Source organism: Bos mutus, chromosome 9, assembly GCF_027580195.1.
Source record: "Bos mutus isolate GX-2022 chromosome 9, NWIPB_WYAK_1.1, whole genome shotgun sequence".
NCBI lineage: Eukaryota > Metazoa > Chordata > Mammalia > Artiodactyla > Bovidae > Bos > Bos mutus.
Window position 1 is genome coordinate 32,305,610 of NC_091625.1, and position 11,635 is coordinate 32,317,244.

Consider the following 11,635-nt stretch of genomic DNA (forward strand, 5'->3'; position numbering starts at 1 on the left):
ATTTTTAATAATATAAAATTATTTAAACATAATAAAAGTTGTACCTAATTTTCTTTATCAGAGGACTAACCCAGAATCTTAATTCTATTATAACTATATAAAAGGAATGAGTTTTCTGACATATTAAAGATTCACTTTTCAGTGTATATGTGGTATTCTAAGATTTATAACAGGGACTTCATTATTATAATTTTTAGCATTTCTTAGAAATACAGACAAAACAAGCATATTATTCTGATATCTTTAATTCTTTGGCTTAATTCAACCAAACATTACACTTTTTTGAAGACATAGCAAAACTTTAATAATAGAGATGTACTCTTGATTGTCAAATGTTAATTCTGACAAACCTACATATTCTTTGGGTCTTCTCAGGTGGCTCAGAGGTAAAGAACCTGCCTGCAGTACAGGAGATGCAAGAGACACCAGTTCATTCCCTGGATTGGGATGATCTGGAGAAAGACATGGCAACCCACTCCAGTATTTCTTGCCTGGGAAATCCCATGGACAGAGGAGCCTGGAAGGCTACAGTCCGTAGGGTCACAAAGAGTCAGACACTACTGGAGCAATTGAGCCACACACACATCTTTGTGTTTACTGTATTTGATTTCTCTGCCTTCTAGTGCCAAGCTGCAGGTGGAATTTCTGGAAGACCAATTCTAGAGAAAAGTCAGGTCAGCCGCAAGGAAGATCCCTAGAGCTCACTTTTAGCCAATCCACACACAGCATTCGGGTGTTCAAAACCTACCGACCCCAGAGGTCTAAGTCTATAGGGACTACCTGGGACCAGGCTGACCTGTCAGATGCAGCCTGTCAGACACCCTCCTTTCAAATGTAAAAAACTCCAAATGTGGAAGGCAAGGCCAGTGCGTACTCCTCAGAGTTGAAATTACGTTTTCTGTGTCTGCTTTCCATATTGTTAACATTCAAGAAGGGTGAAAGATGACCACTGGCTCACATTGGTGCTGTCTCTCTGGTAGAGGTCTCACTGTCTAGGTCCCATCTTGCAAGTGGTGAAGACCCCCCCCACCAGGTGTACTGGGGAGCATTACCCCAATTCATTCCCTTCACTGTGCTCGGGGGACACACACAGGAAACTGTGATAACTGTCCCCCATGACACATTCTTCTCTTGTTCTTACATCAGTTCCACTGTCGTTCTTCCCTCTTAAAGGCTTAAAAATGCATCTAAAAGTAATGTTTGTAAAAGTGAACTTGACAGAAAAACTCAAGTATTAATAAATAGTTCATGTGTCTATGTGAATACCCAGATGCACGATATCCACCAAGAAGAAAAATAGGATATACATACTCGGCCTGATCTCACAAGGAGTAGGGTGTAAGTCATTTATCTTGTGAATGTGAACGCTTTTTAGGCCACTCTTTTTAATGTGTTGTTCTTACCTGATGGTGCTAATCATGAAGAACCCATCTGCCAATGCAGGAGACATAAGAGTTGCAGGTTCAATCCCTGGGTCGGGAAGATCCCCTGGAGGAGAGCATAGCAATATCCCACTCCAATATCCTAGCAATATTGGGCAATATTACCACTCCAATATCCTCGCCTGGAGAATCCCATGGACAGAGGAGCCTGGAGGTCTGTGGCCCATTGGGTTGCAAAGAATTGTACGCAACTGAGCTACTGAACAACAACAACTTTATGTTTGGTTGGCACCTTAAGTCAACTGAATTGAACCACCAGAAAGCAAGTATTTGCATCAGGCACACTTTTGTATGAGGACAAACTTGTTTTAAGACTTCCGTAATAAACCTGTGTTGAAAGCCTGCTTAGTATTTCAGATCTAACTTTTCAGTGCCCGCTGATACATCAAGGAGACTGGTTGCACAGCAAAATTGGGAATCTGGTGAACTGGGTTCTTGGACTGAATGGTCACTAAGCAGAAGTATCTCACTTGATTTGGCATAGCTGACTCTCCCCTCCATGAAATCCTTTGTCCCTTGGCCTCCAGGACATCACATGCCTGTGGTTTTCCTTGCTAACCTCTTCCGGTCTCCTCAGATTTCTGCTCCTTACCTAGTTTCTCCTTCTCACTCAGACTTTTAATGCTCTTTTCTATCTGCACCCCACCCCTTGTTATCCTCATTGAATCTTAGGGCTCCCCAAGCCTATCGATTAGCCAGTGATTCCTTCCCTGAACTCCAGACTCCTCTATCCAGCTCCTGGTCAGTGTATCTCCACCTCAACATAGTTCAAATAATACTGCTGATCTTGTCCCCGTCATATTTGGTCATTTCCCAGATTTATCCATCTTGGTAAACTAGAGATTCCATCCTTCCAGTTGCTTAAGCCAAAAACTTGAGTCATCCTTGACAATTTACTTTCTCTTGCACCTCATGCCTCATCTGTTAGCAAATCCTATGCAATCTACTGAAAATATATATATCAAAATCTACACTTCTCACCACATTGCTGCTGTCACACCAGTCCAAGTCACTTTCTCTGCTGCTGTGCCTCCCTACAGGCTATTCTCAGCGCAGCAACCAGACTGAACCTGTCAGATACTATTATTTCTTACCTCAAACCCTCCAGCAGCTCCCATTTCATCCCGAATAAAAGCCAAACTCTTTATAATAGAATAATAATCTCTAAGGCCCTGCACACCTGGCGACTTGCTGCCTTTTTGACATGCAAACATTGACCTTGCTGGTTCCTATAATTTTCCAGACCTGAAGCGGCCCCGGGGCTTTTTCACTTGCTCCTCTATCTGTAGAGTGCTTTTTTCTGAAGGAACTCCTCACTTCGTTCAGGATTCTGCTCAAATGCCACTTCAGTGAAGCCTACCTGTTCACATGGCAAAAACATTCTTCCCCTTAATTTTTCCATAGCATTTTTATCCTCTAACACAGCGTAACATTTACTCATTTCGTTTACTGTCCACAGGTGCTAACCTCAGGGGAGGGAAATCAAGAGTGGAGAGTAGAGGAGAAAGACCGTGAGTATCATTTGTTACCTCCAGACCAGCTGTTGGGCGGGTGGGGAGTCAGGGGGCGTCTGTGGCTTGTACTACAGCTGGCACAACAGCTACCCCAAGGTTGATGGACTTGGGGGACTCTGCTGACATCTTCCCAGACCTCATTTTTTGTAGAGGCCAGACTGATGAATGAGATGGAAATTAATAGGGATCGCCACTCTGCTTCCTTTAGGTCTTCAGGGTTGTTGCTGCTGCTGCTGCTAAGTCGCTTCAGTCGTGTCTGACTCTGTGCGACCCCATAGATGGCAGCCCACCAGGCTCCCCCGTCCCTGGGATTCTCCAGGCAAGAACACTGGAGTGGGTTGCCATTTCCTTCTAGTTTCTGCTGTTGCCTCAGGATGGTTGTAATTTGCAGTCTGGCTTAGAGGGAAAGTAGAGGTGCAGCGCCAGAGACTCGCACTTACCCTTCCCCACTTCTAAAAAAAATATTTTTTATTTTTGGCCGTGCTGAGTCTTTGTTGCCGCGTGCAGGCTTTTCTCTAGTTGCAGTGAACGGGGGCTACTCTCTCGATGTGGTGGCTTCTCTTGTTGCAGAGCACTGGCTCTAGGCACCCGGGCTTAAATAGCTGTGGTTTATGAGCTCTGGCGGAGAAGGCAATGGCACTCCACTCCAGTACTCTTGCCTGGAAAATCCCATGAACGGAGGAGCCTGGTAGGCTGCAGTCCATGGGGTCGCTAAGAGTCGGACACGAGTGAGCGACTTCACTTTGACTTTTCACTTTCATGCATTGGAGAAGGAAATGGCAACCCACTCCAGAGTTCTTGCCTGGAGAATCCCAGGGGCGGGGGAGCCTGGTGGGCTGCCGTCTCTGGGGTCGCACAGAGTCGGACACGACTGAAGCGACGCAGCAGCAGCAGCAGCAGCAGCAGCAGCAGCAGCAGCATGGGCTCTGGAGGCTCAGTAGTTGTGGCACGCAGGCTTAGTTGCTCTGTGGCACGTGAGATCTTCCCTGATCAGGGATCAAACCTGTGGCCCCTGCATTGCAAGAGGGATTCTTCACCACTAGACCTCCAGGGAAGCCCTCTTCCCCACTTTTTATTCACAGGCCAAGGAACCAACATGGATATGTGGATATTCTGGCAACTTCCAAGTATTATCTATTTCAATTATTCCAGGGCCAAAAGGGAAATGGCAAACCTTGATGCCGAGTGGAGAGTGTAAAGGTCAGCAGGCTGCTCTCCTCCCCTTTTTTTTTGTGTCCTTGAGACGGATGATTATCCCGAGGGGAGCGCTAAGGTTGATGTTAGCACATGGAGGGACCGCCTTCCAGGTGTGGCCCAGATGGCAGTGTGTTTGCACATGATGCTGAAACAGGATGTAGTCAATGCTGCCAGGAGTTCTGGGCTTTCCCCACATGGCACATAGCTCCCTCCAAGTCTCTTGGCTCGGAGGAGAAGTAGCCTTTTGTGTTTGGTCAACAGTAACTGAGAAGCGCTGGGAAAGGAAGAGAGAGAGAGATGGGGGAGTATAGACAAATGGCCATCCTTCCCTCAGATGTCTTAAGTGTCTCATTCAACAAATATTTATTGAGCATCAACTATGTGCCAGGAACTCTTCTAGGAACTGAGGGTACATCAGTAAGTAAAACAAACACAAACCCCTGCCTTCATGCAGCTTACATTCCAATGAGGGTAGACCCTATCATTAACCCTGTTTATAGATGGGCACGATCAGAGGGACTGTGTTAATTTTTCAGGGTCACACAGCCAACAAATGGCTTCTGGAGGAGTAACTGTTGGATTTCAAAATCTGTGCCGCATCAACTGTATCATGACTGCTCCCAAAAGAAATGTGACTGTGTCAGGGCAAGGCCAAAGTCATAAGGGTCTAGTTCATTTCCCATTTAGTCATCGCGTGCTTTCAGAAAAAAGAGTGTGGGCAGCCCTCTTCTTGGAGAAGGCAATGGCACCCCACTCCAGTACTCTTGCCTGGAAAATCCCATGGACGGAGGAGCCTGGCGGGCTGCAGTCCATGGGGTCACTGGGAGTCGGACAGGACTAAGCGACTTCACTTTTACTTTTCACTTTCATGCACTGGAGAAGGAAATGGCAACCCACTCCAGTGTTCTTGCCTGGAGAATCCCAGGGACGGGGGAGCCTGATGGGCTGCTATCTGTGGGGTCGAACAGAGTTGGACACAACCAAAGTGACTTAGCAGCAGCAGCAGCCCTGTTCTAAATGGGCGGTGATCCAGGGCTGCAGTGCTGGGCTGAGGGCAGGTCCCTTTCCTCAACCAGCAGACCTGGGCAGCTGCTCCATGTCCAAGGCAGGGGACTCCTCCATGCCTCAACCCCGGTTCAGCACCTAAGTCAGTGCAGGAACACTGCAGGCAGCTGCACAGCCAGGGGGCCATCACTTGCTGGGCTCTGGGCCGCGTAGAACGCACCGAGAAGGCTGCCATGAAGGACAGTTAGGTGCAGCCTGGCCACAGGTCCCTTTTCGTTTTCCATCAAATCCAGTCACCCAACCCTAGATAACCTTCCACAAGGGGTTACTGTTTGTCTGTTTCCTGTGCTTATTTGCTTTGAACAAAGGTGACAAGCGCTGTGTGTTAGTGACTTCAGCCATGTCTGACTCTTTGCTACCTGTAGCCTGCCGGGCTCCTCTGTCCTTGGAATTCTCCAGGCAAGAATACTGGAGTGGGTTGCCATTTCCTTCTCCAGGGGATCTTCCTGCATTGTATGCAGGTTGTTTACCATCTTTACCACCAGGGAAGCCCTAGTTCCCTGACAAGGCCCGATGATGATGATGATTTAGTTGCTAACTTGTGTCCAACTCTTGCGATCCCATGGACTGTAGCCCACCAGGCTCCTCTGTCCATGGGCTTCTCCAGGCAAGAATACTGGAGTGGATTGCCATTCCCTTCTCCATGGGATCTTTCTGACCCAGGGATCGAACCCAGGTCTCCTGCATTTCAGGCAGATTCTTTAGCTCCCACTTCTTTAGCTTCCCTCTTAGCTCTCACTGAGCGAAGAGGGAAGCCCCTGACAAGGGCTCGTCCCCTGGAAAGTTGGTTCTCTCTCCTGCTCACACCACTAGGGGGCATGAAGGATCTCTGACGGAGGAACTAAAAAGGCTGGAATCCTAAATTCAACTGCAGAAGCCAGATACCTGCCTGCATTTCACTCTCATGATGAAAACGTTTCTTCCAAAATCAGCCTTCTCGGGCACTTCCAGCCGACACACAGCCCAGCTGAAAGGTGGGCCAGAGTGGACGGGGGCGCTTCAGGGGGCACCCCATTCAATCATATGGAACAGGCTCCATCTTCTGAAAATGTGAACCTGAAGAGGTGCAGCAGGCCTTTGAAACCCTCTGAGCCATGAGGTCAGAGCTCATGTTATAGAAGTACATACTCTGAAAGAATATACGTTTGGTAATATGCTTCCTTTGGGAGATGGGGACAGGCAGGCAGATTCTAATCCAAGAGGTTCTCAGATTTTTGTTAATCAGAAGCTTTAAAAAAAAAATGCCTAGAATCTCCCAAGCAATCGTCTGCATTATTTTTTTGTTGTTGTTGAGGTATAATTAACATATAGCATACTGGTAAGTTTAAGGTGTATAGCATGTTGCCTTGATACATTTATGTAGTGTGTGATTACCACCATTACGCTGGCCACATAATTATCATTTTATTTTTGTGGTGAGAACAATTAAAATCTAATCTCTTAGCAACTGTCAAGTATATAAAACTATATTTTTATTGGAGTATCGATTTACAGTGTTGTGTTAGTTTCAAGTGTGCAGCGAAGTGAAACATACATCTGCTTTTTTTTTTTAGATTCTTTTCCCATATAGGTCATTACAGAGTACTGAGTAGAGTTCCCTGCACTATATAGTAGGTCGTTATTAGTTATCTATTTTATATACAATAGTACGTATATGTCAATTCCAGTCTCCCAATTTCTCCCTCCCTCAACTTATCCCCTGTAACCATAAGTTTGTTTTCTACATCTGTAACTCTGTTCTATAGATAAGTTCCTTCATACCCTGTTTTTAGATCTCTCATATAAGTGATATCATATGATATTTGTCTTTCTTTGTCTTACTTCACTCAGTATGGCATTGTGTAGATCATACTATAATATTATTGATTGTAGTCACCATGCTGTGCCTTCTCCAGAACTTATTCATCTTCTATCTGTAAGTCTGTAGCCTTTCTCCAATCTCTCCCCATTTCCTGCACTCCCCAGCCCCTGGTAACCACCTTTCTACTCTTTGTTTTTATGAGTTCAGCTTTTTTAGATTCCACATGTAAGTGATATCATTACAATGTTCGTCTTTCTCGTTCTGGCTTATTTCACTTAGCATAAGGCCCTTGAGTTTCATCCATGTTAATCAAAAACAGCAGGATGTCTTTTCTCTTGGATGAATAATATTCCATTGTATATGTGTACATCTTTATTCTTCCATTGATAAATGTTAGTTACTTCCATATCTTAGTCACTGTGAATAGTGCTGTTTTGAACATGGTGGTACAGGTCCTATTTTTATTTCCCTTGAATATATACCCAGAAATGGAATTGCTGGGTCATACAGTAGTTCCATTTTTAGTGTTTTGAGGAACCTCCTCTGTTTTCCATTGTTACAGCACCAATTTACATTCCCACCAATGGTGCACAGCAGTTGGTTCCTTTTTCTCCCAATCCCTATTAACACTTGTTAATCTCTTGTTTTAATTTATGATAACCATTCGAATAGATGTGAAGTGATCTCTCATTGTGGTTTTGATTTGCATTTTCCTAATGAGTAGTGATGTTGAGCACCTGTTCATGTACCTACTGGCCATCTGTGTGTCTTCTTTGGAGAAATGTTTGGTCAGCTTCTCGATTTTTAAATCAGATTGTTTGTTTTTTTCTACTGAGTTGTATGAATTCTTTATATATTTTGGATATTAATCCCTTATCAGGAATATGATTTACAAATATTTTTACCCATTTGGTAGGTGGCCTTTTCATTTTGTTGATGGTTTCTTTTGCTGTGTGGAAGCTCTTTAGTTTGATGTGGTCCTGCTTGCTTATTTTTGCTTTTGTTGCTATTGCTTTTGGTGTCAAATCCAAAAATAATCATTGCAGAGGCCTAAGTCAAGAAACTTGCTCACTCAGTCATGTCCAACTCTTTGTGACCCCACAGACTAGCCCATCAGTTTCTTCTGTCCATGGAATTCTGCAAGCAAAAATACTGGAATGGGTTGCCATTTCCTCCTCCAGGGGATCTTCCCCACCCAGGGATCGAACTTGCATCTCTTGCATCTCCTGCATTAGTAGGGATATCCTTTACCACTGAGCCACCTGGGAAGCCCAAGCCCAATCTTTTCTTGTAGGAGTTTTACGTTGGTATGGGTTTAGCACTCAGGGTATTAGGAGTGCTTGCAGACCAGTTGGGGGGTCCTCTGGTAAGGTAGCTCATGAGCAGGCTTCCTACTAGAGTCTAGAACATAGTAGGAACTGTGCCCCTTTAACGCCCTCTGATATTCTTATCTGTCTCTTTCCCAGTCTTCCCCCCTCCACCCCCGATCATGGCACTCTTGCTTCAGGACTCAGGGTGCTGCTCTGGAGAGATTGTTTCTTTAGCAGCATCCAGCACAGCTGGGATAGCCAGGTGCTCGCTCATCACTCTCCTGGTCCCCCTGTGGAGGGATTCCTGGCCTCTTCCATCTCCAAGCTGGGCTACCTTGGAAGCAAGGAGTGATTTTTTTAAAAAAAAAATCATCTCCATTCATGACACCGAGGGGATCAAGATGTTCTTCACATCTTTATATACGTTTATCCAGCATTCATTTCCCTTATGAGGAAAATGTATAAGCAGTCTTTAAGCATTTTAAGGAAAAGGCTTGAAATAATTGTAACAAACATTTATAAAGGGTTTTTATTTATAAAGTACTTATTTACTCTTCATAGAAAGCCCCCTGAGGTAGGTATCATTATTAGTCCATTTTATAGACAGAGGAACTAAAGGCCAGAGAATTTCAGTGACTTGCCCAAAGTCACACAGAGGAAAGTGGAAAAGCTGAAATCTGAACCCAGATGGTCTGGCTCTGGAAGCAGTCTTTAGCCATACACTCAATGCCTCTCCCCACAAATGTCACAACATCCTCATAGTCAGGGACTGAATTGCATCCCCTCAAATTTTATATGTCGAAGTCCTAACCCCGAGTACCTCGGAATGTGACTGTATTTGGGAAAAGGGCCTTATAAGAGGTGATTATGCTCAGAGGAGTCCATTAGGGTGGGCCCTAATCCAGTCTGACAGGTGTCCTCCTAAGAAGGGGGCAATCTGACACCAATGCGGAGGTCACAGGTCACAGAGCCCTTAGAAGAAACCAATCCTACCAGCACTTTGATCTCAAATTTCTAGTCTCCAGAATTTCAAGAAAATGCATTTCTGTGGTTTCAGCCACCCAGTCGGTGGCACTTCTTTACAGCAGCCCTGGCAAAATAATACCCTCATAGACCCATGAGTGAGAAGACGCTCAGGGGCTTCCCTGGTGGCTCAGTGGTAAAGAATTGGCCTGCCAATGCAGGAGACATGAATTCGACCCCTGATCCAGGAAGATCCCACACTCCACAGAGCAAGCGAGCCCGTGCACCACAACTATTGAGCCTGTGCTCTGGGGCCCGGGAGCCACAGCCACTGAAGCCCGCGTGCCCTGGAGCTCATGCTTCCAACTAGAGCAGCCACCACATGGAGAAGCTCACACACTGAGACAAGGAGTAGTCCCCGCTCACCACAGCTAGAGAAAAGCCCGTGAGCAGCAACAAAGACCCATCCCAGCCAAAAATAAGTAAATAAAATTATATTTTTTTTAAAAAAGAAGTGAGAGAAGGGGGAGGCAAAATAGAAATCTTCTAAGTGAATTCCCCTCATCCTTTAAAAAAAATATGCATTTTATTAGATAAGAAAAGCTTTAATTGGATCATGTTTTAAAGTAATTAATTTTATTAAGTTAATAAGTGGGCATTCTCATAATGGGAGTAAAATAAAGCAGCCACAGCCTCCATTCGTATTAGGTAGTGTCATAGACAGGAAAGGGCAGCGTAATTAAGGCCAAAGCATGCTTGCTAATTGGCTGTCATCCCCTCCAGTGAGCCTACCGAGGGGAGCCATAAACAATTAGAGAGCATGGATTTATTGATGGACGATGAGGTAAGCGGGGCGTTAAGTGCACAGCATTTCCTTAGAGGGCGACAGTACTTCATTAATAATGAATTCCGTCTTTCCTCATGTCTTCTGAGTTTCCCACTAATACCGGAATTATTGGTGTGAAACATGAGGCCTTCCAGCAATTATAGGCAATTGAGAGATTCTTAGAAAGTGTAATAGTACATTCCAGGGGAAAACTAATTTCCAGCATACTTACTTTTTCTCTAATGAATTTCAACCCACATGTTTTTAGTACTGACTACCTGTGAGCTGGTGCCAGCGGCTCTGGTGGTTTCACTGTGTCCAGGATTCCGGAAAATGTATAGCCTGAGGCTCTTCGAAGGTCTGTTTTCTGAGAAATAAATTAGGGAGCATCTAGTCATAGGTCCAAATTGTTTTAAGACTGAAAAACTCTGTTTGTAGATTCGAAAAATTTTCAAACTTTGACCAAGTTGTCACATTTCCCATTGCTACTTCATGTAAGTAAGTGAAAGTCGCTCAGTAGTGTCTGACTCTTTGCGACCCCATGGACTACACAGTCCATGGAATTCTCCAGGCCAGAATACTGGAGCGGGTAGCCTTTCCCTTCTCCAGGGGATCTTCCCACCCCATGGATTGAACGCAGGTCTCCCACACTGCAGGCAGATTCTTTGCCAGCTGAGCCATTCATACTTTATAGAGCCATATTTTTCTTGTTTTGAAAAGTTTAAAATCAAGTAGTTTAATGAAATGTTTCATTTTTATGTTAAGTATTGTCTCATTTCTCTATGTACCTGAGAGTCTAGAGTCTCCTTTTACTGACTTTTTCTTTCTAGCCTTGAACATTGAAAGGCATCAATATTTTCTGTAGATGAATGGAGGGGTGACCTGATGGACATTTCTGGGAAACTCATCTGGATCAGGGAAATATTCAAGCCAAAAATTTTTTTTTTCTCAAGGGCACTGAAATTTCAAAGTTCAACTGAAGTGCCTGCATGAAAAACTACTGGATTCAGGGAGAAGGAAGAATTTTATAATTCTTAGAAACAATACAATACAGTGGTTGATGTTCAGTCTAACTTTTGAAAAAAAATGGGAAAAGAGGAAAGTGTGGGGAAAGCAGGCAAAAACGGAGGAGACATGGAAATAGACAAATAGACAGTTTAAAAGAAGTGATGTAGGGACAAAAGCAGACAAAGTTGTGCCCGGGCCCGAGACACAGGCAGAAATACACATACTAGGGTTAATACATAGAGTCATGGGCTTCCCTGGTGACTCAGACATAAAGAATCTGCCTACAGTGCTGGAGACCTAGGTTCAGTCCCTGGGTCAGGAAGAGCCCCTGGAGAAGGAAATGGCTACCCACTCCAGTATTGTTGCCTGAAGAATCCCATGGATAGAGGAGCCTGGCAGGCTACAGTCCCTGGGATTGCAAAGAGTCAGACAGAACTGAGCGACTAACACGACTACTACTTACTACACAGAATCCCACTGGAGTCATACGCAACTTTCATGACATCTCC